Genomic DNA, 27,407 nt, shown 5'->3' with positions numbered 1-27,407 from the left:
CTCCCCACCTGCTGAGGCTCCAAGTGAGGTGGACCCCGGCCCCTCAGTGTTGGCGCAGTGGTGCCCATGGTCACAAGGGGACTTACGATGCAGGGCTGTCTGCATTGCAGATTTCATTTCTGCTCTCCTTCCCCTCTTTCCCCTGAACTCTGCAGAGTACTCGGCAGTTGAGAAGGTAGAGGGGCAGGATTAACCGCTTAAGTGCCTGGCAGAGCTGAGGGTCAGGAGAAGAGGTCTCCCAGATGTGGACGGTGTAGCTGTGGTAGCCCTGGTGACCTGGGCTCAGGTGCGTTCACAGCTTCCCACGTGGGCACTTGACCTCAGACCCTCTCAGTGGTGTCAGCCCTGTGGGAGCGGTTTGCTTTTCCTGGGCTGCAATGAGTCACAAGCTCCACACAGCATCCGACATAGCCACCTTGTTCTTCTCTCGAGGCCTCTGCCCCGCGTGTCTGCTCCCGGAAGCCTTCGTCTGGTCACTGGTTCTGGGGTCCAGTCTGGCCTCGTTCAGGACTCATGGGGCTTGATTCCATCTTTACCAAACAAGCAACTAGCTTAGCTTCTGATCATATGATGCGTCTACTGCTGCGTGTGGCTTTCACCACTAAGAACCCTGCAGAAAGATAGCTTTACTATTGTGAAACTAGCTCTTAGCTCTCCTCCCCTTTCTTCTTGAAATCATTGTTTCTGTGATACACTTTCACAAAGACAACTCTGCTGAGCAAAAGCAGCTGGCTGTGCCCTCGTCACCCCCTGTGTATAGACTGCAGGGTGTCCTGACCTGACTTCTGTCCCCACTTATCTCACTGCTGAAGCCCCTCTCAGAAGCTTGGCTTCAGTGGCGGGCGGTGGGGGGGCTGGGCAGGGCACTCATGGGGCAGCTTCTGTTGGGGGTGGATGTTGCCCTCAGAGAGTTTCCTGGGAGGGAAGGCAGATGTGGTTAGTGCCTGGGGACCAGGGTATGGAGTCAGCCACCCTGAGAGTACTTTCACACTTTTAATTTAAGCAAAGTCATAGAACATAAAAGTCAGCTTTAAAACGTTTGTTTCTCTTTGCCACATTCTGGCCAGGGGGAGCAGTGCCATCAGTCTGTGTTTGCTAAGTGATCATTGCCAGCAGGAGACAAATGTGAGCTTCCTGGGTGCAGGCGAGAGCCGGGCCAGAGACACTGTTCCCTCGAGAAGGAGGGCTATGGCCAGGGCCCCAGAAATGTGCTCTACACAGGCAGGGTAGCTGATGCAGGCCCAGGGTGGTCCTGGGCAGGGCATCGACTCCCTCTCCTCTCCCCATGGGCACAGCCTGGAGGACCTCCTCCCTGCACATGTGTGTGCCCTGCACACAGGGAGCTGTGAGAAGGGCCTGGTCCAGGGCACTAGAGGCACGTGGGCACAGCAGGCCTCTAGAGACCTAGACAGGTTTCCAGATGCCAAGTGGAAATAAGTGTGTGAGTTAGTATCTGGTATGTATAATAAGACAGAGATGAGTGTGGTGATCTCCCTGTGTCTCTGGCACGGGCACATGCACACCCCCTGCTATTGCACGTCCAGCCCACACCCAGCCTGATCCAGGACCACCCTGCCTGGAAGCCGCCCTGCCTGGGTGTGGCCTGTGCCTGCTTGGCTTGGAGGGGCTGTCTTAAGTACTCCTCTGTCTTTAGGGTTCAATCTGTGGCCAGGTGGTTTTGCTGGGGGCTGGGATGGTGGGTGGCACTGGAGGTGCCCAGTTGGAGGTACAGCTGTCTAGGATGGTGCAAGGTGGAGTGCCTGCTCCAGGTGGACAGAGCTGTGGGAGCTGGCGGCCCTCGTGGGCCAGATTACTGCACAGCGGTGACTGCTTTGGGGCTGCTGGGTGCTGTGGAGGTGGGGCGGGGGAGCCTTTGGTTGGTGTGAAGCAAGGAGTGATGTGATCAGATGTTTTGTTTTAGAAAAATTATTTTCCTGAAATGAAGAAGTTGGTAGAAACAACAGCTGAAAATATTAGGAGGACAGCACACGTGAATAGGGAAAGTGCTTGGTAGATCTCAAGTCAGCAACCGTGTCCCCGCCAGAGGCTGTGATGAGCTGCTGGCTCAGGGGACTCCCTGTCGCGCCCACCCCCACTGCTCCTGCAGGTGGAGATGTTCTCCTTTAGAATAACGACTTTGCTTTTACTTACAGTAAATTGCTGAGGGCATTTCAGTTACACAGGGAAAATCATTAGCAGAATTCTTGTTGTTTAGCATCAGGCTGTGGGGTATAATCGTGCTTTCTGGTGGGTGGCAAAGCAGATACATTTGAAGGGAGATTTATTCAGATTTTCCAGTATATCATTATCACATTCTTGTGTGATAGTTTCCTGATAATTCAACTTGATTTAGTAAAATATATCAGCTCCACTTTTCCTTGTAAGTTGCTGAGATTTAAATCTGTTTAGCAGATTCATGTGCCCATTTCATGTGCCCTCAGCCTGAGCAGCTGGTTCAGTTCTACCTAAACTGCCCAGTGGAGGGGACAGGCAGATGTGCCCTGTTCTGCCAGTGGCAGCCCTGATGTATGAGTGCGAATCCGTGGGAGGCAGCAGGCTGGGCTGTTCCTGGAGCTTGGGATGATGCCCTGCAGATCCCGCGTCTCCTGCCGCTTCGCTAGGCCCTGCGAGGTGCCGGGGTGGCAGGGCCTTCCCCATGCTGCTCTCCTGCAGTCTGTGACCAGTGCCTCCCTGTCCTCCCTGCCTCTCCGCCTGGGGTGCAGGGCTCTGTGTGTGTCCCCTCCCCGACAGGAGGGCTCCCCGTGTGTGTGTGTACCCCCTCCCTGGTAGCGAGTTCCCCGTGTGTGGGGCTGGTTGTCAGTCCTCCATGGAGCACCTGACCCCATAACCACCCCCCAGACAGTTGTTCCATTTGCATCCACAGAGAGGGAACTCGCCATTTGGGTGATTTCGGTAACTTCTTGGAAGGGCTAGAAAATGCGGGCGGCCAGGGAATGTGTGGCCTGGTGCTGCTTCTCCTGCCCGTCCTCCCCTGCTGAAAGTTCTCCATCAGGTCCCAGAGTCCTACATTTCTTTACAGCTTGTCTAGACTTGATTTTGTCTAAAGCAATTTTAAATTCTATTATAACTTTGTTTCTTGATATACTAATTGCTCTTGCTTTTTGAATGCCATCTTATAATTTTTTTGATCTCCCGTTTCATGAGTTTTTGTTTTCTTTCTCTGAAAGTACATGGCAGGCTGCAGACTAAAATCACTTATGTTTCTTTCTGTACATATTTCTGAACATATGTTCTTCTTCTACCTCCTGCTGTATTTTGGTGTTTTCTTTGTGTGGCATAAGTTTTTTTCATGGCTTCAGTGTTTTTCTCCTCCCTGAAGCAGAAGTCAGCTTTGTCTCCCAAGGTGGGGGAAGTATCCCGCATCGGCCACCTGGGTCCTGTCCCGGGTCTGTGGACTTTGAGCTGGGCAACAGGTCGCTTGGGCTGGGCCTCACATCGCTGTGGGGACCAGCAGCCCGTAGGGTGCTGAGAGGAGGCTCTGTGGCCTCTGACTCCTCCTGGCACCCGGTTTGGCTGGGACCCTGGTCTCCCCAGCCCCAGCCTCCACACACACTGCTTCTCTGGAGGGATGCAGAGGGGCCTCCCAGCCACCGGTGCTGTAACCTCCATGCGTGTGGTGTGAGTCTTTGTTGTCTTGATTTCTTTGCTTGACTGATTAGAAACTGGGGTGGTGGGGCATAAAGGTGCCTTCACTGCCCTCTGGCACCACTGAGAGGGTTTGTTCTCTGCTCCTGTGTAGCCTGGAGTCTGCGTCACTGTCTGTGGAGCGACACCTTCCTCATGACACTGTGGCTCTTGTCACCTGGGACCGGTCTTTGGATTTTGTGACATTAAGCTTTCCCATGTCCACCTCAACAGCTGGTATATTTTGAGGCCAGGATGCTGGGCTAAGTAATGACTCCACACAGGGCCCCACAGGTGGCGTGTTCAGTGAATGCACTACAGTTTCATTTGGAGCCCTTGGTGGGTATTTGGTGATGGCACAGAGAAATCTGAGATGATGGTAAACTCAGCCGTGTACTGTGGAGGGTGGCTAAAGAGCTGTTGTTGTCCAGCTACTCAGTTGTGTCTGACTCTGTGACCCCTTGGACTACAGCACACCAGGCTCCCCTGTTCACCATCTCCAGAACTTTGCTCAGATTCTTGTCTGTTGAGTCGGTGATGCCATCCAGCCATCTCACATGCTACTGCCCTTTCTAAAGAGTAAACGTCAGTTTTAAGCCCTTTCAGAGCAACATGTTGTCCCAAACAATATTAGTGGGGTGGGGGCCAGGCAACGTCACTGAAGACTGTGGCCACAAGGCCAACCACTGTTGTGCAGCTCCACCCCCATGCCAGACTGGAGCAGAGGAGGGAGAACTGGGGGCAGCTGGTGCATTAGGTCCCATGAAGTGTCCTTGTCCAGCTTCCTGGGGCTGTGAGGGGGTGGCAGAGAGGCAGCGGGGCTAGCCCACTTATGGCCTCTGGGACTGAATACAGTGTAACTAGAACCCATGGTAGGAACCCAGGGGTCCAGAGCAGGCTCAGGGTAAGGAGACATTGGAAGGATTTCAGAGACAAATCATGAAGGTTTGAGGCACTGGGGGGCCATGTCCATGGTCCACAGTCAGAGATGCCAGAGGGATGTGGTCAAGTGTGGGGTGAACCCAGATGACTCTTAGGATGGCCATTCAGTTCTTAGGTCATGTCATCACCTGAATTATTTTAGATAGCAAATTCAGCTATATGCATTTCCTCTGGTAAAGCATATCTGAGTTTAGTTGTTATATTTGAGGAAAATAGGACAATTTGGTTCAGGACTGGCAGCCCCCTGTAGTGCAGGGGGAGTTCGGTGTGTTTGATGTGTCTGGTGGGCTGCTCAGAGAACCCCCTCCCTTCCCTCCACTTGGCTTCATAGCAGGCTTGGATTCTTTAGGTTAAGGAACAGTTTTCCTTTTAAGATTTGCATTACTTCCCAAATATTAGCTAAGTCCAGAAAGGTGCAAACCCTAGATGTTGGAGCAACCAAGCCTTCTCCAGTCAAAATGACCTACTTCTCATATTTTCCCTGAAAGTCTAAATTTTCTGCTGAGGCCATAGTTTCCCTCTCTTGCCTTTGGGATGCACAGTTTTCTCAATGAATTGCTGCACTGTTCACCCACCCCCCATCCCATGAAAATGTGGTGAACACCCTTCTTCACTTTGGCTTTCCCGGAGTTGCAGCTTGAGACAGACAGAGCAGGAGCACAGCAGCTGTAGTCATCCACTGCCATCACCACCATAGAGACGCGCCTCCCGGGAGCCTACAGACGCCTCCCCTCCCTCTACTTCTTGTCCAGGGCCACTTGTGCCAGGAGAAGAGCACTGGGGGTGGGCTGCATTTGAAAGAGGGTTTAATCTTGAGCAGTTCATGTTTGAAGTGTGATAGAACTGATCTGAGCCATAAAATAAGTTTAAATGATTTCACATCACACAAACTACGTTCTCTGACCATGATGGAATCAAACTAGAAATCAGTTATAGAAAGGTATCTGAAAAATCCTCAAATACTTGAAATTAAGTGTCAAACTTCTAAATAACCTATGGACCAAGAAGGAACCAAAAAAGAAAGGAAAAGTGCTTATTTTGAAATGAATGAAAATGAAAACACATCACATCACAGTATTTGCCATGTAACTAACGTAGCACTTGAAGGAAACTTAGGGTATGAAACACCTCATTAGTAAAGAAGAAATGTCTAGCTTCTACCTCAAGGAACCAGCAAAAGATCACTTTAAAGTAAGCAGAATAAAGGAAATCATAGGAATCAAAACAGGAATTAATGAAATACAAACTAGAAACAATGATAGAGAATATCAGTGAAAGCAAATGGTAGTTCTTTGAGAAAAATCGATGAAATTGATCAACCTGTAGCCAGACAGGAAAAATGGATATACTATGATCAGCCTTATGCCAACACATTATATTACTTTAGATGAAATGCATATTGTTTTTTTGAAAGAAAGTATCAATACCAAAGCTAACTCAGGTACAGGTTGATTATCCTGATTCTCCAAAATAGATTTAAAAGTGAATTTTGTTGTAAACCACTTCCTCTGGCCCAGGAAAAACCTCCAGGACCAAATGGCTTTAATAGGGAATATTATTAAATAGTTAAAGAAGAAATATTGCCAATTCTATATAAACTCTTCCAAAAGATTGAAAAGGAGGGAATACTTCCAAAATTATTCTGAGTCCAATATTACCCTAATAATAAAGCCAGGCAAAGACAGAAGAAGAGAAAACTATGGATAAGTATCTCTCATGAACATATGAAAACTCAACAAAATTTTAGCCAGTCAAATAGAATAACTAATTGAACTTTATCCCAGAAATTCAAAGTATCATCTACATTCTAAAATTAATCAATATGTTGTTCGGTTGTTGTTCGGTTGTTGTTCAGTCACTCCGTCATGTCCAACTCTTTGCGACCGCATGGCCTGCAGCAAACCAGACCTCCCTGTCCTTCCCCATCTCCTGGAGTTTACTCAAACTCATGTCCATTGTGTCGGTGATGCCATCCAACCATCTCATCCTCTATCACCCCCTTCTCCTCCTGCCTTCAATCTTTCCCAGCATCAGGGTCTTTTCCAATGAGTTGGCTCTTCGCATCAGGTGGCCAAAGTATTGGAGCTTCAGATTCAGCCTCAGTCCTTCCAATGATTATTCAGGATTGATTTCCTTTAGGATTGACTGATTTGATCTTCCTACAGTCCAAGGGACTCTCAAGAGTCTTCTCCAACACCACAGTTCAAAAGCATTAATTCTTCGATGCTCAGCCTTGTTTATGGTTCAACTCTCACATGCATACATGACTACTGGAAAAACCTTAGCTTTGACTATATGGACCAATGTCTGTGCTTTTTAATACAATGTCTAGGTTTGTCATATCTTTTGTTCCAAGGAACAAGTGTCTTTTAATTTCATCAATATAATTCACCCTATTAACAGACCAAAACCAAAAAAACTGTATCATCTCAGTACCTACAGTAAAAGTATTTGATACAATGTAACACCTACTCCAGGGGCTTCCCTGGTGGCTCAGGTAGTAAAACATCTGCCTGCAATGGGAGAGACCCAGGTTCAATCGTGTATCAGGAAGATCCCCTGGAAAAGGGAATGGCAACCCACTCCAGTATTCTTGCCTGGGAAATCCCGTGCACAGAAGAGCCTGGTGAGCTACACAGTTCATGGAGTTGCAAAGAGTCGGACATGACTAAATGACTAACACACACAGCATCCACTCCAGGTAAAAGCTTTCAGGAAACTAGGAATAGAAGGAGGCTTCCAGTGAATGGCAGCAGTGATAGGTTCACAGCTGATGCTGTCAGGGTGGAAACAGTGAGTCATTCCCCTGCAGCTGAGAGTAAGGCAAGGACACGTGTTCTCACCTCTTCTATTACATATTTTCCAGGAGGTTCTATCAAGTTCAATAGGAAATAATAGACATTGAAATTGGAAGGAAAGAGTTAAAACTGTCTATTCTCAGTCAACATGTTTGTCTATGTAGAATATCCTATAGCATCAAAAGGAGGCTGCAAGAATAACTGGGTTTAGCAAGGCTACTGTATACAAGATACAAAAAATCAAGTGTATTTCTCTATACTATCAACAAAGAATTAGAAATGGAAAAGCAGTACATCTAATAGCAAAACATTGCTGAATGGAATTATTGAAGACAGATCAATGGAGAACTATACATTGCACAAAGACTCAGTGTCGTTAAGATACTAAGTCTCCTCAAACTGGTCTGTGAGTTCAGTGGACTCCCAAGGAGAATTAAAAAAAAAAAAAAAAAAAAAAAACAAGGGTTTTTTTTGATAGAAATGTGACAACTAACACTACTTGGTTCCATGATTTATTTTTAAAATACTGTAATGAAGACAGTGTGATGTTGGTGTTAAGAGAGACAAATCGACCAGTGGGTCAGAAACAGACTTGCACATAGATGGGCAGTTAGTTTTCAACAACAGTGCCAAGGCAGTTTAATGGAAAGGGCTAGTTTGTCAAAAAAAATGGTGCTGGAACACCATTACACATTCAGATGCAAAAAAAAAAAAAAAAAAGGGAAAATAGACCTTTCATCCACAGCTCCCATCATGTATAAAAATTAATTTGAATCAGATCAGAAAGCTAAAATTTTATACACCAAGAACAAAACGATGCTTTTTTTGTGACCTTGCATTAGGCAAAGTTTACTTAGTTAATACATTAAAAGCATTATCCATCAAAGAAACAAGTTTATAAATTGGACCTCATTAAGTTAAAAAAATTAAAATTTTCTACTTTCCAAAAGACAGTATTAAGAAAACAACAAGACAAACCACAGACTGAGAGAAAATATTGGCAAATCTAATTTATCTAGAATGTATAACTGACTCTTAAAATGCAATACTAAGGAAACAAACAACATAATTAAAAATGACCAAAAGATTTGACCATCCACTTCACCAAAGAAAATGTGTGGATGGCAAATAGGTACATGAATAGAAGTTAAACATCACTAGTCATTAGCTAAATGCAAATTAAATTCACAGTGAGATACTACTTGGTGTGACCCATCTGCCAAGCACTGGCAAAGACGGAGACCATCCCATACTGCTTGTGAGAATGTGAAATGGTATCTTTGCTTTGGAATCATTTTGGCAGTTAAACCAAAAAGCTAGTTAAATATATACCCACCAGTCATTCCACTATCAGGTGTTACCCACTCATAATGAAAGCGTATATTCATACAAAGATTTGAGCAAGAGTTATTTTGGGGGGCTCCAAAATCACTGCAGATGGTGACTGCAGCCATGAAATTAAAAGATGCTTACTCCTTGGAAGGAAAGTTATGACCAACCTAGACAGCATATTAAAAAGCAGAGACATTACTTTGTCAATAAAGGTCCATCTAGTCAAGGCTATGGTTTTTCCAGTAGTCATGTATGGATGACAGTTGGACTATAAAGAAAGCTGAGCACTGAAGAATTGATGCTTTTGAACTGTGATGTTGGGGAAGACTCTTGAGAGTCCCTTGGACTGCAAGGAGATGCAACCAGTCCATCCTAAAGGAGATCAGTCCTGGGTGTTCATTGGAAGGACTGATGTTGAAGCTGAAACTCCAATACTTTGGCCACCTGATGTGAAGAGTTTACTCATTTGAAAAGACCCTGATGCTGGGAAAGATTGAGGGCAGGAGGAGAAGGGAACAACAGAGGATGAGATGGTTGGATGGCATCACCGACTCAATGGACATGGGTTTGGGTAGACTCTGGGAGTTGGTGATGGACAGGGAGGCCTGGCATGCTGCAGTTAATGCGGTCGCAAAGAGTCGGACACGACTGAGCGACTGAACTGAACTGAACTTGAGCAAGAATGCTTGCAGAAATTTGTTTTTTAATAAACTGAAATACTGGAAACATCTCAAATGTCTATCCATAAATGAATGACTACACAAATTGCGGTGTATGGTCACACAATTACATTGGGGAATCTCAATTAAGCTGAGTAAAAGTAGTCAGACCAGAAGTGTGCATCCAGTATGCTTTTATTTATATAAACTTTTAGAGAAAGTGAGTTCTGTAGTGTCAGAGAACAAGTCAGAGGTTTCTTGGGACATGGTGGTTGTTGCAAAGCAGAGAGGAAGGGATTGAACACGGCCACAGAGAACACCAGTGTGTGCCCGTTCCTTATCCTGACTGGTGATGACTTCATGGATGTACACATGTGATGAAACTTTTCAGTGTGTATTTAATATATGCACATCTTAGTATATGTCCATTATATCTCAAAGCTGACTGACTGACTGATTGATTTTTTTGCCAAGAAGAAAGCAGGACCCTTTTTATGGAGCAAGATAACATTGTATAGAGCCCAAATTATTTTCAACCACAATGTTCAATATTTAGTGAAACATTAAAAGTGGACCAGTGAGCAAAAAACAAGATCTGAGAACTAAAACCACAGAGGACTTATATAATTGCTCTACCAGACAAAAACTTTAAATCAATGAAGATTATTAATTCAAAAAAAGAATATGTTAAAAATAGAAAATTTCAAGTGAAATCATAATCTATGATTTCAAAATCCTATGAATTAAAAAAAATAAAGGATATGAAATGAATAATTTCACTGGATGTCTGTAACAGAATACTGGACTCGGGCTTCGTGAAGTGGGCAGTGGTCCAGTGAAGTGTTGAAGCACAAGAGAAAAGAGACTAGAATAATACAATGTGAGAGACCTGTGGGACGGAGTCAGATCTCATGCGTGTAATGAGTAGCCCAGGAAGAGGGGAGACTTCAGAAAAATATTTGAAAATATAAAGGCCATGGAGTTTTCCAAAGCATTGGAAGATAGGCTCGATTCTGAAACAGCTGACCCTGAAATGACTAAATAAAGAAGCAAGCAAACAAGCAAACAAAAGTAATTTTTCATGTATGGGCATCATTGCTTGACTCCTAAAAAACTACAGCAAAGAAAACCTTCAGAGCAACCAGAATTGAAGATGGTCCATTGCTCTCAGGGGGCTTCCCTGGTGGCTCAGATGGTAAAGACTCTGCTTGCATGCAGGAGACCCAGGTTCAATCCCTGGGTCGGGAAGATCCCCTGGAGAAGGGTATGGCAACCCACTCCAGAATTCTTACCTGGAGAATCCCATGGACAGAGGAGCCTGGTGGCCTAGACATGACCGAGTGACTAACACACACACACATGCACGCACACACACACACACACACGCACACACACACACACACATCGCTCTCAGAACTGTATCTGGCATGTCTCATGGCTGGTGCGTGCACACACCACTCTGGGTGTGTGTCCTGAGTGGTGTGCCACATCCTGGCTTATGCACTCATTCTACTTTGCTGGCTGAGTCCCCAAAGTCTGTACTCGTAGCAGCAAAATGCAGACCCTACCACACTATGACGTTTCAAGCAATCACCTCTTTCCACTGCTTCTCAAAACTACACCAGATTTTAGAGAGCAGCATCCTTTCCCCCCTCTCTACAATGACTTTTTTACCCCCAAAATTAAGTAAACAAACTATTAGGAGTGGTGTTACAGCACTATGGCTCCAAAAGAGGGACATTCACCAATTCCTTGATGTAACCATTTCCACCAGAAAAATCCTTCAAGCTAGGCTCCAACAGTATGTGAACTGAGAACTACCAGATGTACAAGCTGGATTTAAAAGAGGCAGAGGACCCAGAGATCAAATTGCCAACATCTGTTGGATCATAGAAAAAGCAAGGAAATTCAAAAAAATAATCTACTTCTGTTTCATTTAAAATCTACTTCTATTTCATATTAAAGCCTTTGATTTTGTAGATTACAACAAACTGAAAAATTCTTAAATAGATGAAACTACCAGACCACCTTATCTGTCTCCTGAGAAACCTGTATGCAGATCAAGAAGCAGCAGTTAGAACCAGACATGGAACAGTGGATTGGTTCAAAACGGGGAGAGGAGTACGTCAAGGCTGTATATTGTCACCTTGCTTATTTAACTTATATGCATAGTACATCACACAAAATGCCAGGCTGGATGAAGCATAAGCTGGAATCAAGATTGCTGGGAGGGGAAATATCACCAAAACTTCAGATGTGCAGATAATACCGCTCTAGAGGCCGAAAGCGAAGAACTAAACAGCCTCTTAATGAAAGTAAAAGAGGAGAGTGAAAAAAGCTGGCTTAAAACTCAGCATTCAAAAAACTAAGATCATGGCATCTGGTCCCATCATTTCATGACAAATAGAAGGGGAAAAAGTGAAAACAGTGACAGGTTTTATTTTCTTGGGCTCCAGAATCACTGTGGGCAGTGACTGCAGCCACAAAATTAAAAGATGCTTGCTTCTTGGAAGAAAAGCTGTGACAAACCTAGACAGCATATTGAAAAGCAGAGACATCACTTTACCAACAAAAGTCTATATAGTCAAAGCTATGAGTTTTCTAGTCGTTCCGTTTGAATGTGAGAGTTGGACCATAAAGAAGGCCGTGCACTGGAAAACTGATACTTTGAAACTGTGGATCTGGAGAAGAGTCTTAAGAGTCCCTTTACAGCAAGGAGATCAAACCAGTCAATCCTAAAGGGAATCAACCCTGAATATTCATTGGAAGGACTGGTGCTGGAACTGACACTCCAATACTTTGGCTACCTGATGCAAAAAGCCAACTCATTGGGAAAGACCTTGATGCTGAGAAATATTGAGGGCAGGAAGAGAAGGTGGTGACAGAGGACGAGATGGTTGGATAGCATCACTGACTCGATGGACATAAGTTTGAGCAAGCTCCAGGAGACGGTGAAGGACAAGGAAGCCTGGCATGCTGCAGTCCATGGGGTTGTAGAGTCAGACATGACTGACGGACTGAACAACAACCGAAGACATGGCGGGAGTGTCCTCATGCACGTGTCTAGATGAGTAGCAGCACCCTGTGTGTGTCCATTCTGTGAGAGGATGTAGACATATCCCCAGCTCATGGTTCCGGGTCTGGTTCCGTGTGTCTGGGTTTTCCTCAAGCTGGGACCCATCCTTAGACCCTAATGTGCTTGGCTGTGCTGGAACTCTACTTGTAAATGCACTCAGAGTGCAAAACAACTGTGACTCTCAGAAAGGTCTGTAAGTCGGTGAAGAAAACAGTGCAGAAATGAGGATGTGCCTCCCAAAGTGTACCCCCAGGGACTGTCCTGCAACAGGGTTCCCTGGGAAGCCCTGCCTCCCCAGCTCAGACCATCAGTCTTGCTTACATCCCATTCGTGCAAGTGCACACTCTGCTTATTTACTTCTCATCTGCTTATTACTTTTATAAATTTGTTTTCACTGTTAATTTAAATACTTTTCTACCTGTAAAAATGGTTTGGTTATCTTTGGTTGGGATTGAATGCATCATAATTTTTCTACTTAGTGAATACGTTTTTTTCCGGTATAGTAGAGGGATTTTTCAGAAGAAAATAGTAGCCTAAGTGACTGGTGTTTAGGAGTCCCAGTGCACCTCGCCTCTCCAGCACCTGGCAGGGTGTTGCCAGACTATCATATTAAGGCAGTTAGTGGGTGTGTGAAGTGAAAGTGAAAGACATTCAGTTGTGGCCGACTCTTTGCGACCCCATGCCCCATGGACTGTATAGTCCGTGGAATTCTCCAGGCCAGAATACTGGAGTGGGTTGCCTTTCCCTTCTCCAGGGGAATTTTCCCAACCCAGGGATCGAACCCAGGTCTCCTGCATTGCAGGCGTATTCTTTACCAGCTGAGCCACCAGGGAGGTCCATGTATTTGCATCCATTTCTAGTTTTAGTTTGCACACCTTTGACCACTAGGAGACTGAGGACGTTTTCATGTGCTTATTGGCCATTTCATGTGCTTATTGGGGCTTCCCTTGTAGCTCAGTTGGTTAAGAATCTGCCTGCAGTTCAGGAGACCCAGGTTCGATCCCTGAGTCAGGGAAGATCCCCTGGAGAAAGAAATGGCAACCCACTCCAGTATTCTTCCTTGGAAAATCTCATGGACACAGGAGCCTGGTGGGCGGCAGTCCATGGGGTCGCAGAGTCGGGCACGACTGAGCGACTAACACTTACTTACTTACTTATTGGCCATTTAGACCTCTTCCTTTATGAAGTACTTTTCTCAGTTCCTACCCATTTTGCTATTTATGTTTATATCATGTATAAGGGAAAACAATCAGGCTAGCCCCGGATGTTTCCACGGCAATTTTCACCAGAGAAAGTATACAAAATATTTAGGGAAGAAAGAATTTTCTCAATAATCCATTTTCAGACATGTGAGGTCCTAGGGAGAAGTGATGTGTATGCACCCTCACTGGCAGGGCTCCTTGAAAATAGAGCCAGACTCCAGACAGTGCAGCGGAGTCAGGGAGAAGGGCCGCAGACAGGCTGATGGGGACCCAGGAGCAGGGTTCCAGGAGTGGGGGGCTGTCGAGGTCGGGGATCTGGTATTGCAGACCTTGTTCATTAGGTGGCAGCAGCAGTGTCCACAGCAGTGACGGGAGGGAGGTGGGGGCAGGGTGTGCAGAGGGGACAGGGGCGCCAGTCATGTGTTTCATGCTCTTCGGGCCAACTAATCAGTGCACAGGGATTTAAGAGCATCATCCAGAGTTACTAGCAAAAGAGCCAAAAATAGCTCGATGAGGACTCACACTGGGCAGTGGGGGGTTGTAACTGTGGTCACTTCTGACTCATCCTTGTGAGTCATCGCCTGTCCTGCTTAGTGGATGAGGCCCCACACACAGTACAGATACTTGGTAAACATGAGGAAGAGCTAAGCCTCATTCAAGATGTTTACAGCTTTCAAGTGTCGACAATTAAACTGTGGTAACAGTTTTCGTCCTTCAGTTTGTCAAAGTTCAGAGTGTTTGAGAGTGAATTGCATTGGCAGTGGCTAGAGAAACAGCACTCAGGAATTTGATGGGGATGTAATTTGCGGAGACTCATATGGAGATGATTTTGGTTAATTTCTCTGAAATTAAGTGTACAGTATTTCACATCTCATGCCAAGGTACCTCTGATTGTATTGAGTCAAAAAGTTCTAAGATGCATTGATGGTAAAGAATCACATGCCAGGTGCATAATGGACACTCATGTTCCTTCCATGTGCATGGAACGTGATGGATGGACCCGCCGGGCGGTATTAACAGTGACTGAGCTCAGAAATGCTACCAGAGAGTCTTATTTTCCATTGTTTAAATGTTTACTCTTTATATTTAAGTATCTATAGTTTTGAAGAGTTATGAAAACCTCCCAAGACCATGAAAAGTTTTAATTGTTACATTAATAAAGGAATCTATATGCATTGCCAAGGTCATGTCAAATTAATGATGTGTTAATATTATTTAATAATTGAAACGTGAACCATGAAGTAAGTCAGCCATCACTGGGGAATGCAGCAAGTGGAGAGTATTCTGGCATCATTGTTGTCCCTATGGAGACAGGACATGGAACGCAGTCACTTGAAGTGCTGTGAAGGCCAGGAGCCCCACCCTTGCCCGTGCCCTCCGAGGGAGCATCCCCGCCCCCGCCAGGAGAGTGCACACATCCTAGAGCGGCCAGCGCCCTTGCAGGGTCTCCGGCCAGGTCAGTGAGAATCTTCCGGTGGGCATCATCAGCCCTGCAACCCTGATGACTGCTCTCCTCCAAGCCCGAAGCTCCTCTGTGAAGTGGTGATGATGATTGCTTCCTCACCCCGCCAGAGTGTGTGAGAGAACAGGCGTGAGAGCGCTGGGAAGTAACAAGTGCTTAGAAATTGTTAGTGTCTCTTCCTTGTAAAATTTTTTTTGCATTTTCATAACCCAGCCTATATTTCTGGAACATTCTTCATTAGGTAGGATTAGAATAATGAGTGGACCTTGCGGTTTCAGAGCGTTTTGGAAGCATTCTCCTGCTGCTGGCATCCACTGAGGAGCCTCAGGAGGGTAACCCCGTCCAGGGCAGGGCCCCCTCCTCCACACTTTACTCCATTAAGGGAACACAGCGCTTGGCTGGGCCCAGAGCACCCAGACACCTCTTCAAGTGTGTTGCCAGCTTTTAAATGTATTTCTGTTATAACAACTGCTAACAGATGCAAAACAATTTCACCTATAAAGGTGTTATGAGCCTCCACACATGAGGATGACCGGGAACAAGCGGGGCTGAGCGGGATCTCGGGCATGCCAAGCTCATCGAGTGATGTGACATTTTTCCCTTGCTTTTTGGTAGATGGACAGTGTCCTTGCCCACGGGGAAGCAGGCGGGCTGGCAGGACAGGCGTCCCCAGGCCGGGAGGAGGAGCTGCTCGCAGGTACTCTCATCTACCCCCGCTGGTGACCTGCTCGCCTGGCCCCCCCGTTCCAGCCAGTGACGCCTGTGACCCCCGCCTCCCCCCGGCCTGCTCTGCCACCTGTGCCCTGCCTGCGCCCAACCTCAGTGCCTGTCGGTTGACCCACCTCAGCCTGGATCTGACCTTCCCCTCCCATCCCAATGCCAGGCCTGGTCCTCACTTCTGGTTGACCCTTTGCTTGACCACTTCTCTTTAGGTTCTTAACTCTCAGTCGTTCTGTAACTCCCAGTAACCTGGCTTGGCCACCAGGCATGTGGAGAGGCCCCTGTTGGGGGTGGGCTCCCACCTGCTGGTGCTCACAGCCTCTCAGATGTGCTTTTTATGTGTTCGTTTCCTTCAACAGGGTGGTTTGTAGAGAACTGAGAAGGAACGCTGGTTCCTGCAGCGATGCGGTTGGGCTGCGTGCTGCTGCCCCTCCTGAGCCACACAAAATGGCCACTCTGTCACTGGCCTAGGAGCAGAGTGAAGGAGATGAGATGCTTCAGAATCGGAACTGATTTCAGGAACAATTTTAGATGAGGCTGGGAGGGTAGGGCTGCTGTCCTGGAGTCTGCAGAGTCGCTGGGCAGACAGCTCAGATCTGCCGTCTGCACCCAGTCTGGCTCTGGGAGAGGTCGCATCCATCAGCAGACACACTGATAGGCTCTGTCCCCAGAGACAGCGTCAGAGGTAGATGCAGCCTAAGCAGTCCGGAGGTGACGGGCTCCGTGCCTAGGGAAGGGGGGAGGGCGAGGGACAAGCAAGTGCGAGTGCTCCCCAGCAGGGCCCACCAGGGACCCACAGGAGTGTCAGGGTTGCCTCACTGAGGTGACATTTAAGAAAGGGTGAGGGGGCGAGTCATGGACGGGGAGGCAGAGGGAACAGCCAGTGTGAAGGTTGTAGGCGAGGAGGCTGGAGAACAGCTGGAAGTCCGTGTGGCCGGAGTGGTAGGAGGGTGGGGCACTGGGGCCAGATAGCAGCTTCCACTCGGGGTGGGGTCCCAGGTAAACCCTTAGAGCCAAGCAGACTCCAGCCTTCCTGTGGGTGGGGAAGGAGAATTGGGCTTCACCCAGGCGTTCTGGACAGACACAGGTGGAAAGCGGGTGCACGTGGAGGAGAAGAGGGGAAAAGCCGGGCAGGAGAACAGGGGCTTTGATGACTGCCTGCAGTGAGGAGAGGGGGAGTGAGGGGGAGCCCAGGGGAGTGTTGTCGATGAGCAAAAACAGGACTGGTTCTGTGAGGGCGGCAGGTGGGCTGAGGGGCCACGCAGTCACGAAGCAGCCATGGATGTGCTGGACAGCAGGTCTGTCCCAGGAAGCTGAGGGGTTACCCAGGAGCTGAGAAGATGGGGAAGTCCTGTGAGATGCGTCTGGTCCTCATGAACTGCCAGTGGTTGCCCACTGGTGACACACAGGACAGGACGCCCTCATGTGGGCCAGCTTACAGTTGAACTTCTTCCGGCCTATGGGCATGGTGCAGGGATGTTCTGGGGGCCTTTCTGGGCCAGGGGAGGGAAGGGTGGGGGGCCCTAGACTCCATGCCATCTGTGGTGTGAGAAGAAGCGGCAACTTGGGGAGAGGCATGGCACTGTGGGGCTCTGGGCTGTGGCTCTCGCCAGGCGGGAGGAGGAAGCAAGTGAGGACAGAAGGAACCGAGCACAGGCACAGAGCCGAAGTGGCTGCTCCACAGGTGGGCCGGGAGGGGCCTTCCAGAAGGGAGGGCTGGGACAGTAAAGGTGGGCAGTGACCGCGGTTGACTTTCTCTTCAAGTTGGTGGCAGTTGTAAACTGATCTCCATCAAAGTAGAATATAACTTAGAAATATTTAAAAAATACAACCGCCTTTTCCAGTTAGAGAACAGTACTTGGTTTCTATGGTAACTGCCAACCATTTAACTAGGGCAAGTGTTACGTGGTGACATGGGGTAATTACAGACAACGGGGAAATTGCAGGGTAAGACTTACATAAATACAGAGTGGCTGCATGGTTAGCTTCTGCTGCTGAAGTGAGGCTGTGGCCGTTTCTGGCTGGCTGTCTGCTCCAGAGCCTGCCCTCGGGCTGGGCGGTCACCTTGGGGCAGGGACCCTCTCTGTTCAGCCTGTTGCGTGTGAGTCCCACTCTCCTCCCTGCTCCGCACTGGGACCTCAGGCAGGTCGTCCCCAAGCCCACTTGACCTGTGCCTCTGTGAGGCCTTCCCCAGGTCAGGCTGGAGGCAGATGGAGGCCGTACATTGGCTCGAGGCTGTGGCCGTTGACATTAACATATCAACCAGAACTTAAGAAGGGTGTTTCTGGGCTTTTTTTTTTTATCAACTGACTGTGAAACAACCCCTAAATAGGGTAAAAGGACAGAAAAATCAGAGCACAAATCCATCTCTCACAGATTGGAACAGGATGGTCAGAACACTCACCTACTATCCCCCCTACCAGGATCCTCCAAAGACAGAGAGTTTAAGATTGCAGAATCCACGCTGTCCCAGAAACAGGGGCCACAGAGTCAGAAGCTCAGACTTCAGGTTAATTACCAAGAGACAGAAGCAAATAACATTTGCAAATGAAAACATCACAGGAGATGTGTGGCGAGCCTACTGCAGGTAAGTATTCGAATTCGGACACTCGCAGAACCAGTATCCTTGCAGGCTAGTCAAGTCTCTCAAAAGCAGACTTTGGGCAGAGACGAGAACTGTCACACACTTGAGAACCACAGAGCAGGGGAGAGAAGTACCAAGTGCAATGAAAGAACATGTTCCAGGGAAGACCTAATGGCATGAGGAGAAGAGTGTTCATAAAAGAAACAGCTCCTTCAAAAGAGACAGGCAAAGATTTTGGAAAGAAAAGTTATGAAGATGAAAAAATCTTGATGGTTAAAATTGCAGAACAGACAGAAATGAAGAAGGAATTAGTGATTGGACAAATGAACCACGGATGATTCCAGAAGGCAGGCCTAAAGCACCCAGAGCTGTCCCAGATGCAGGTCTCAAGGACTGAGAGGTGGAGAGTGTAAGAGAAGAGGGGGAGCCCATGGGGAGTTTGAGAAGCTCACATGGTTGTCAGGAGTATTCTGAAAAGGAGAGAGTGGAGAAGATTGAAAGAGGGTGATGAACGCGTCTCGGAAGAGGCCTGTCAGGGCACAGAGCATGTCAGGAATGAAATGTTGGGCGAGATGGGGTGAGCGGAGAAACCATAAGGGCTGGGAGGCAGTGGGATGGAAGTTTAGGATAGGACTGAAGAGAAACCCCAAAGTGGTCAGCAAGAGGAGCAAAGCTCTCGTTATCAATTGACATAAAATTCTCTATACCACATGAGTATTTTAGAGTTAATTGGATCAATATCTTCAAAGTACTTGGGGAGAAAAGATTCCAAACCTAGAATTTGAGAGACAGCCATAATCCAGGTTGAAAGACAAAGAAAGGGTGCTGTCAGACAGTCAAGGACTCAGAGGTTGCTAGGCTCACCCCAAGACTGACAAAACGAGGGAGATAGCCATCCACAGAGAGGGTGGCGTTTGGTCCCACTGACAATGGCGGGAAGGAGTCCTGGGCAGTAGGCAGCTACTCTGAATAACCATCGGCGCCTGCTGGTTTGCAAATCAAAGTGATGGTTGAAAACTCTTGGTAGCTTCCAGTGTCTATTGTCCCTGGTTGTTCAGCAGTTACTTGTGATTTGGTGTTCTCCTAAGAAGTGAACTCACGTCTTCCTACTCCACCGTCTTGTCTCCATACTACAAGCCAAAAAGAATCTTACATATATGTATTTATATAGTGATAGCTCCATTGATAAAGAATCTACCTGCAATGCAGGATACCCCAGTTTGATTCCTGGGTCAGGAAGATCCTCTGGAGAAGGGATAGGCTACCCACCCCAGTATTCTTGGGCTTCCCTTGTGGCTCAGCTGGTAAAGAACCTGCCTGCAATGCAGAAGACCTGGGTTTGATCTCTGGGTTGGGAAGATCTGGAGAAGGGAAAGGCTACCCACTCCAGTATTCTGGCCTGGAGAATTCCATGGACTGTATAGTCCATGGGGTTGCAAAGAGTCGGACACAACTAAGTGACTTTCGCTTTCCACTTTCCTATGGTGATGAGAAGGAGAAGAGTGAAGGTTTCTTAGACTTCGGTTCTTCTTCTGGGGTAAGATGTAGATACTGCTCAAGCCTATAGTGTATGAATGTGCATTTGAATACACTAACAGTACCAGGAGCCACCAGGCATAAGCACAGATGGTGCAACTTTGACTCTTGTAGAGGAAGAACTCTGGAACAACCAAAATGTAGAGAAGAAGGAGCAAATTAGAAATCAAAGTGTTAAAGCCAGACATCTTGTAGGCATTAGTTCAAGTATATGTGAAATTTCTCTATTAAAAAGCAAAGCTCAGATTGTCTTTAAAATGACACTGAAACAGAAAATGTATTGGGAAGGTCCTAAGCAAATGCTAATCACTGGAAAGCAGGCCAAGCGACGTTATTTTCAAGAAAAAGATGAAAAGCATTAAATGGGACAAAGATACATCATTTTGATAAGTTGTAATCCCCTAAGAAGATATGATATTCATGAACTTTTATGTATCCCTAATTATGTACATAATTACATAGATGTAAATTTTATGAAGGAAGAGCCTCTAAGAATAGGAAATGGACAAATCTAGTACCATAATGGGAAACTTTAATTGAAAAATTGGGAAGACAAAAAGTGCATATGGTCACGATGAACCTCAATAGCATTCCTGACAAACTCTGCCCCAGACACAAAACATACTTTCCTTCTTTCCTCTCTCCCTCTCTTGCTTCCTTCCCGCCCTCGTTTCTTCCAATTTTTCAAACACACCAAGACCATTCACAAATATATTCACCATGTATTTTATTTTAAAGAATATCATATTTTTCAACAGCAGAAATCGTTAAGTACAATAAAAATGGAAATTAACCACAAAATGACAACCAAAAGCAGCCCAGACTCTGTTATTTGGAGTCTGGAGATTTGAGGATGCTTTTAAATAAAAGCATAAACTGATAAAAAGTAAGGAAAATGAGGTAATACTGAACATCAAAACATGAAGGATGCTGTCAAAGCAATTCTTAGGAGAAAACTTTGGAAAACCAGAGATATTTAAATAAAACAATCCCATGACTCTAAATGTTAGAGAAAGAATTAAAAAATAATTCAGGACAAAGTAGGACAAATTAACGAAGTTAAAGGTAGAGGTGAACACAGCAAAATGTGAAAACAAGGTGCTGAGTGTCATAAATGCTGGTAAAGAAATATGAAATACTTAAAACAGTTAGCAACGCTGGTCCAGGGTGTGGGGGCAGGGGGAAGACAAAACTTTAAAACTTGGATGACCAGGGAGTAGATATAAGATGTGGAGGCTCTTAAAACTTTCAGTCAACATGTATGCACTGCTATATTTAAACTGGAAAACCAACAAGGTCCTTCTGCATACAGCACAGGGAACTCTGCTCAGTGTTATGTGGCAGCCTGGATGGGAGGGGAGCTTTGAGGATATTGGACACCTGTGTGTGCATGGATGAGCCCCCTTGCTGTGCACCTGCAACTATCACAACATTGTTAGACTCTAATACAAAATAAAAAGTTAGAAAAATACATCAATAAAACTTCAAAAAAATGTTGATGCAGTAAAGAACACCTCTGAGATGTTTACAACTTTATGCAACAGAATTGGAAAATTTACATGAGATGGATACTTTTCTAGAAAAATGTAAATCAAGAAATTTGCCACATATGATGTGGAAAGTCTGGGTAACTACGGGAATGACTGAAACAGCGCTCAGTCTGCACTCAGGTGTGGCTGGGCATCCTGCTCCTTGGCGTGTCCTCACATATCCGAGAGGAAACACAATCCTTATTAGGTATGCAAACTGTTTAGAGAATGGAAAAAGTCAGAAGTTTCCCTAACCATTTTATGAGATCAGCCATACTATAATGGAAAAATCATGTGAGTAATACTAAAATAATCAATAGATAACTCTGCCTTCTGAGATAGGTATGCAAGCCCTAAAAAAAAAAAAGTGTTAGCAGATCAAATCCAGCAGTGCATTTTGTTTTAGGTACATCTTTAATTTAACAGGAGTCCTGGCTTGGAGAAGTGCCTGGTCCCCTGCCTTTGTCCTCTCTGCCCTGTTCCTGTCTGTCTGGCCTTCTTGGCTTGCCTTCTCTGTGTATCCTTCTTCTTGAATTCCTCTCATTGCTTTGTTTTTGACTTTTTAAAAAATGTTCTCTTTCTTCTGTTTTCCTCTGCTGTATTTATTAAATTGCATGTCTTCTGATTTCATCTGGATTTTTGAAACATTTTTTTTCTTTTATTGCCAATTCTTTCCTGAGTTCTATGACATAATTTTTGAGTTTTTCTAATTCTGGTTTATGTTTTTTTCATTGCTTGCATCATTATCTTAATGTCTCTTAATCAACTTAAAGATATTAGATTATAGTTTTTCTGTTTCGGTCAGCGTGGCTTTATGGTTTGTGTTTATTGTCAGTAGGAATGTTATTCTGTTTCTTATTTTGAAAAGAAACTCTTTGTATGATACTTGACAGCACATGAAATTTGTTTTCCTGAACTTTTAAGAAAATACTGTTTAGGATAGCTTTGCTAATTTCATGGCTCTAGAATGCCCTCTTCTGTTCATTTTAAGAAGGTGAAGTATGAGAACCTGAGGTCACAGTGTGTCTGCTGAGGGCTGGGGGCTGGGTAAAGACCTGGTGTGGCTGTTAAGTGCTCTGGTTCTCATAACTGCACTTGGTCTATGCCCTCATCCTTAGAAAATAAGCTCGAGAGTATTTGGAGTCAAGGCAGGTGCTGTCTGTAGTCACCGTCGTGGTCTGTGCGCAGGTTGGGAAAGAATTTCCAGAAACAGAGCAGTGGAGAAGGGGGTGAGTTTATCAAGAACAGAGAGCAGAGATAACGTGGGCGCTGCAGCACAGTGGGCCAGCCTCCTGAAAGACCAGGCAGAGGCCCCCTTTTGTGGGCCAGCAGCCAATTTTTATAGCCTCAAAACAAAGAAACTTCCTGCCAGAAAAGTGGCATTAGGTGATTGGTTAGGGTGCTATAGGGTGGGTGTTTTACCTAATAAGGAGTTGGGGGATGGCCAGTTGAGGTAAGGGAGGCCCATGGCAATGGTTGCTATGGGGCTCTGTCAGTTCCAGGGATGACCTTGGTACAGGGCTCCACACCTGTGACCTTGGTATAGAGCTCCACAGTCACTCTCAGCTGGTGTGCACGATGGGGAATGAACTGGTGTGTGACAGGTGAGCCGGCCTGACCATGAGCAATGGGGGGCGGCGGGAGATAGTTACAGGACACGCGAAGCGCATTGTAACGATCACACAACTTTAATCCAGATTCCACATTACAACTCAGTAAGAAGTTGTCAAATAAGCAAGTAAAATGAATTCTTCAGTGGAAAACACAGAGGCCCTTCTCTTCTGAATGGGTCTCCTGGGAGGTGGCAGATGGGGTCCTGGGTGAGCCAAGGGGTCGCTGAGCTCTGGGCTGCTGCCAGAGCTACTGTTCCAGCTTCTCAACACTCTCCTCTAATTGGAATTTTAATTAAAAGCAATGCCTCAGAATATAAAATCTACAGAGAAGAGGACAAGCACCCTCTTGAAGTGACCTGGGGTTTCGCAACCCAGGAGGCCCAGAGGGAGGCTGGTGAGAGCATCTCCCACCGTCCCAGGGTCCCTGGTCACCAAGCCCACTGGACCAGGCTCTGTGCACTTCTCCGAAGACTCAGGAAGTGCCTGGAGAGTCTCTGAACTCAGGGAGGGGGGTGCATGGGGGGCTTGGGGGCCACTTCCCCCACCTCGTGGTAGTGGAGAGCAGGATGTGGAAGCCACCCGCAGGCTCTGAACCCTGCAGACCACATGAGCCCGTGTGAAGAGGAGAATGTGGCTGAGAAGGTTGCGGTCCAGTGCGGGGAAAGGGAGGCGGCAGCTCGCCAGACGCAATGGCGCCTACTCTGTGCTCAGGAGGCATGTCCGCAGGCTCTGTGGTGACCCTCTGCGCCAGCCTCACGGCTGGTCCTGGCCGCCCCCCACCCTTGTGCTCTGCTCTGTGGCCCTCCCCCGCCCCGCCCCCCTGGGTGTCTGGGTGGGATCACAGATGACCCCCAGCCGCGCCCCTGTGTGCCCCTCTCCAAGGCCCCCGGCTGGTTTCCGGCTGCTTGTGGTCACTCTATCTCCCTCCGTGGAAGCACACCTCTTCCCACGCGGCTGGTGGCTAGGGACTCTTGCAGGCACACCCCACTGTGGGCTTCTGGCTCCTTCTGTGCCCTGGGCTGGCGTTTTCTCCTGGGGGCTTCTGGGCTGGGGGTTCTCCTGGTGTCAGGACAGCCGCAGCTCTGCGGCCCTAGCTGGTGTCTGGCTGGTGCAGCGAGAGGTAAAGCGGCCTGGCAGGGAGACACAGTCGCGTGAGTCACACCCACACCATCATGCCTTGCGGTCCAGCAGAGTTCAGCACAATCATGTTACAGAAAGTAGTCACGTCTGTAACTGTGGTGCACGCCCCTCCTGCGTCTCTTTGTGACACTGACTGAGCTGGTCTGTTGTCCTGTGGTGCCCACTGTCCATCCACAGAGACTTGGGGCGACTTGTGGCCTCCGGGCAGCAGCGAGAAGGGCGCCCAGAGGCAGCTAAAGCTGAGCTGGGCCTGGGAGACAGCACTGTCCGCCTCCCTCTCATCTCTTGCTGGAGGAGATGTTCAGCGGGAGGCCCAGCTCTTGGCCCCCTACCCTTCCCCGCACCTGCAGGCTCCTGGCCCCAGCACACGAGGCAGTCAGTCCCGCCGGGTCCCCCAGAGCACAGACCTCCTGTCTCCCCGCTCCAGCCCCAGCAGATACTTGGCTCTGGTGCTGTCTGGACCTGGTTGCTCTCAGAAGGAACAGTCAGTGCATGCGCTCTGCACTCGGCTTTGTCTCTCATCTCCACTCGCACTGTAGAATTATCCTGGCAAAATGGGCTTCAAGTCCCTCATTTGTAGAGCACTTTGCAATTACAGAATACCTTCCACATTGCTGAAAGGTGGGTGTTTTCTTTTTCATATTTATAACATGGAGCTGAGTCAAGAGCAGCCGAGTTGTGGGCATTAGCCTGGGGTTGAGATATGGGTCCCCTCAGAGCAAGCCCCCAGGGGCTGTGTCACAGGCCAGGAGTCACAGGCCCCAGAGAGCGTCCTCTGGGGTCAGAGGAGCCGCTGACTGGTGGAGGTACAGCTGCACAGGCTCCGAGTCCTGCTGCAGGGCCACCTCGCTGCATGGGGCTCTCTGCCCCACCCCCACCACCGCCCTGGCGGGCTGCCTGGACCTCCCTCCAGCACTTCATGCGGTGGAACCTACCAGAAGTCAGCCCAGGACGAGGTGTAGTGGGCTTTTCACCCTGGTCTAGCAGCTGTGCTGAGCTTTGCCCCTCGAGAGTGGGTGGGATTTGGGCTGTGGTCCCTGGACTGTGTCACGTTGCCTGGCAAAGGGGTTTTGTGGATGCCGGTCAGGTTCCTGGTCAGCTGACTGTCAGTGACTCAGAGGTGGTGTCCTGACCCGACCTCAGGAGCCCTTCAGTTAGGATGTAAAGTGCGAGGTAGAAAAAACCAGCGATGGAAGTGAGGGGAGTCCAGCCAGGAGACCAGGAGGTGCAGGCAGCTGCTGGGAGCCACACAGCCTAGAAGCTCCTGGCACCCTCTAGAGCTGCACACCGTGGAGGCCTGTGCATCGTGCTAAAATAAGTTGAAACTCTTATTTTGGGGCACTGTGGCTGAGTGGGGAAGGGGTGCCCTTGAAGCCAAGGGTAAGGCCTGCCCAGTGAGCATCCCGGCTGGGCACTCGGTTCTCAGAGGTCCCCACATGCTGCTGGGCTGAGAAGCATCAGGCATGGTTGCCACCTGCCAGGAGCGCACAGTGGGGAAGAACCACCTGTTAACCAGCTAACCTCCCTTTCTCCACCAGAGATGGAGCGAGACATGGTTAGTCAAGGCTCCCAAACTAAGAAACTTCCGACATCCTTGCTCCTGCAGGGACAGGCTGTGCCAAAAAGTGGAGTCAGTTCTTGCAGCAGATGGAACCTTGGGGTGACCTCTCACTGCCTCGCCCGTTTCACGCCACCCCTACTGCCACCCCAGGGCCTTTGCATGAGCCTGCCTGCTGGGTGCTCTGCTCCCTGATTGGCTCCCTTGCTTGTTTCAAGTCCTTATTCCAAGGGCCTTGGTGGGCCTTCCCTGCCCCTTGGTGAGGCCACCCACAACCTGTCCTGAGCGCTGTCCTGACTGCTCTCCCTGCTCAGCGCCCTGTTGGGCCTGCTTTTGCACATCCTCCGTCTCGTCCACTCAAGCGCAGCCTCCCTGAGGGGGTGTTTGTTCCACGCAGCACTGTTTCTCAGGCCCCCCAAATGGCACTGAGGCCAGGGCTGGGGGAGGGGGTGTCAACTCGGGTGAGACTCCCAGTGACCATGGACTCTGTTCTCTGAAAGGAGTGAAGAGCTGGGGCTTCTCGGGGCTTCCCTGCCGTCCCCCTGAGCCCTCTGCCCCTGGGGCTTCTCGGGGTTTCCCTGCCGTCCCCCTGAGCCCTCTGCCCCTGGCAGAGGTGCACGTGCGGACCGGCCTCTCTGCTCATACCCAGGCCTATGGTCAGGACTGAGGGACGCTGCTTACTGTCAGACGGACTCTTGGGGAGGCCCTCTGACCAGAGTTAGAGCAGGTGAGCCTACGATTCTGGAAGGGTGGGTGGGAGACAGTTCCGGTTTTGAGGGCACCGCCGCCCCAACCCACCACCGGCGCAATCTACCATTCACCTAAGGCTGCCATCGTAGTGGGCGTGGCTGCGAACCAGAAGCCTGAGGGCGCGGTAGAGGGCGACATGTCCCCCACCCTCCACCCTCATCTGTTTTGCAAATCCTTCTCAAATTGTTTTCTTTGAAGAACTAGGCTTTGGCCAGTGGAGCTCTGCTGCCCCCTAGTGGCTAGTGTTGCTGCATCCAGTCACGTGCGTGCTCAGACGCTCAGTCCTGTGGGACTCTGTGACCTCATGGTGGCCCCCAGGCCCCACTGTCTATGGGATTCTCCAGGCAAGAATACTGGAGTGGGTTGCCATTTACTTCTGCAGGATCCAGTCACATCCTTTCGTCTCCAGGGCCTCCTGTGTGCAGGGGAGACTGGGGCTCCTACAATACCCCTGTGGGAAGCAATTTTCCCACCCAGTGGAGTTCAGGGGCCTCTGGCCTCTGTGGTGAGGCCCGTGGAGGTGCCTCGGGACCGACTGCGGGGCGGGGCTGAGCGTCTGCCAGCGCGGATGCCCACGGAGGGGAGGGGCTGCCTGTCCTCCTTCCACCTGTATCCTCCCCGCCTGCCAGTGGCGCCATCCCCTCCATGATTTAGGTCTCAGGCCCCTCCAAGGAGGGCCGTGAGCCTGACGCCACAGGCGGCAGGGCAGGGAGTGGCCCTGGAGGGGATCCCAGTGTCCAGGTCTGCCCTGACCTCTGTCCTCCAGAGCTCCTTAGCCCCCGGGGCTGCTCAGGAGTGAAGGACCAACACCCACCCCCTGACCCCAGGGTTGGGGGAACCACAGGGAACCTGTGGGGCTTC

General features: G+C 48.4%; 1 protein-coding gene across 14 annotated transcripts in view; it reads left to right on the top strand.

Annotated features, from left to right (window-relative positions):
* The window catches only part of PCBP3 (poly(rC) binding protein 3), a 233,078-nt gene that overhangs the window by 120,042 nt on the left and 85,629 nt on the right, over positions 1-27,407 (top strand). For 2 of the 14 annotated variants that reach the window (XM_040264823.1, XM_040264781.1), the window contains exon 1: positions 15,737-15,813. The exons of 11 other annotated variants lie outside the window; for them this stretch is intronic. The gene's annotated coding sequence lies outside the window, so the exon portion shown is untranslated. Of the gene's footprint in view, positions 1-15,736; positions 15,814-27,407 lie in introns of those variants that run through there. One more of the 14 variants, XM_040264749.1, reaches the window with a different exon arrangement.

The sequence above is a fragment of the Oryx dammah genome, unplaced genomic scaffold (assembly GCF_014754425.2).
Source record: "Oryx dammah isolate SB20612 unplaced genomic scaffold, SCBI_Odam_1.1 HiC_scaffold_2, whole genome shotgun sequence".
Lineage (NCBI taxonomy): Eukaryota > Metazoa > Chordata > Mammalia > Artiodactyla > Bovidae > Oryx > Oryx dammah.
Note: the sequence above shows the minus strand (reverse complement) of the source record. Positions and strands in the feature narration are given on the sequence as shown.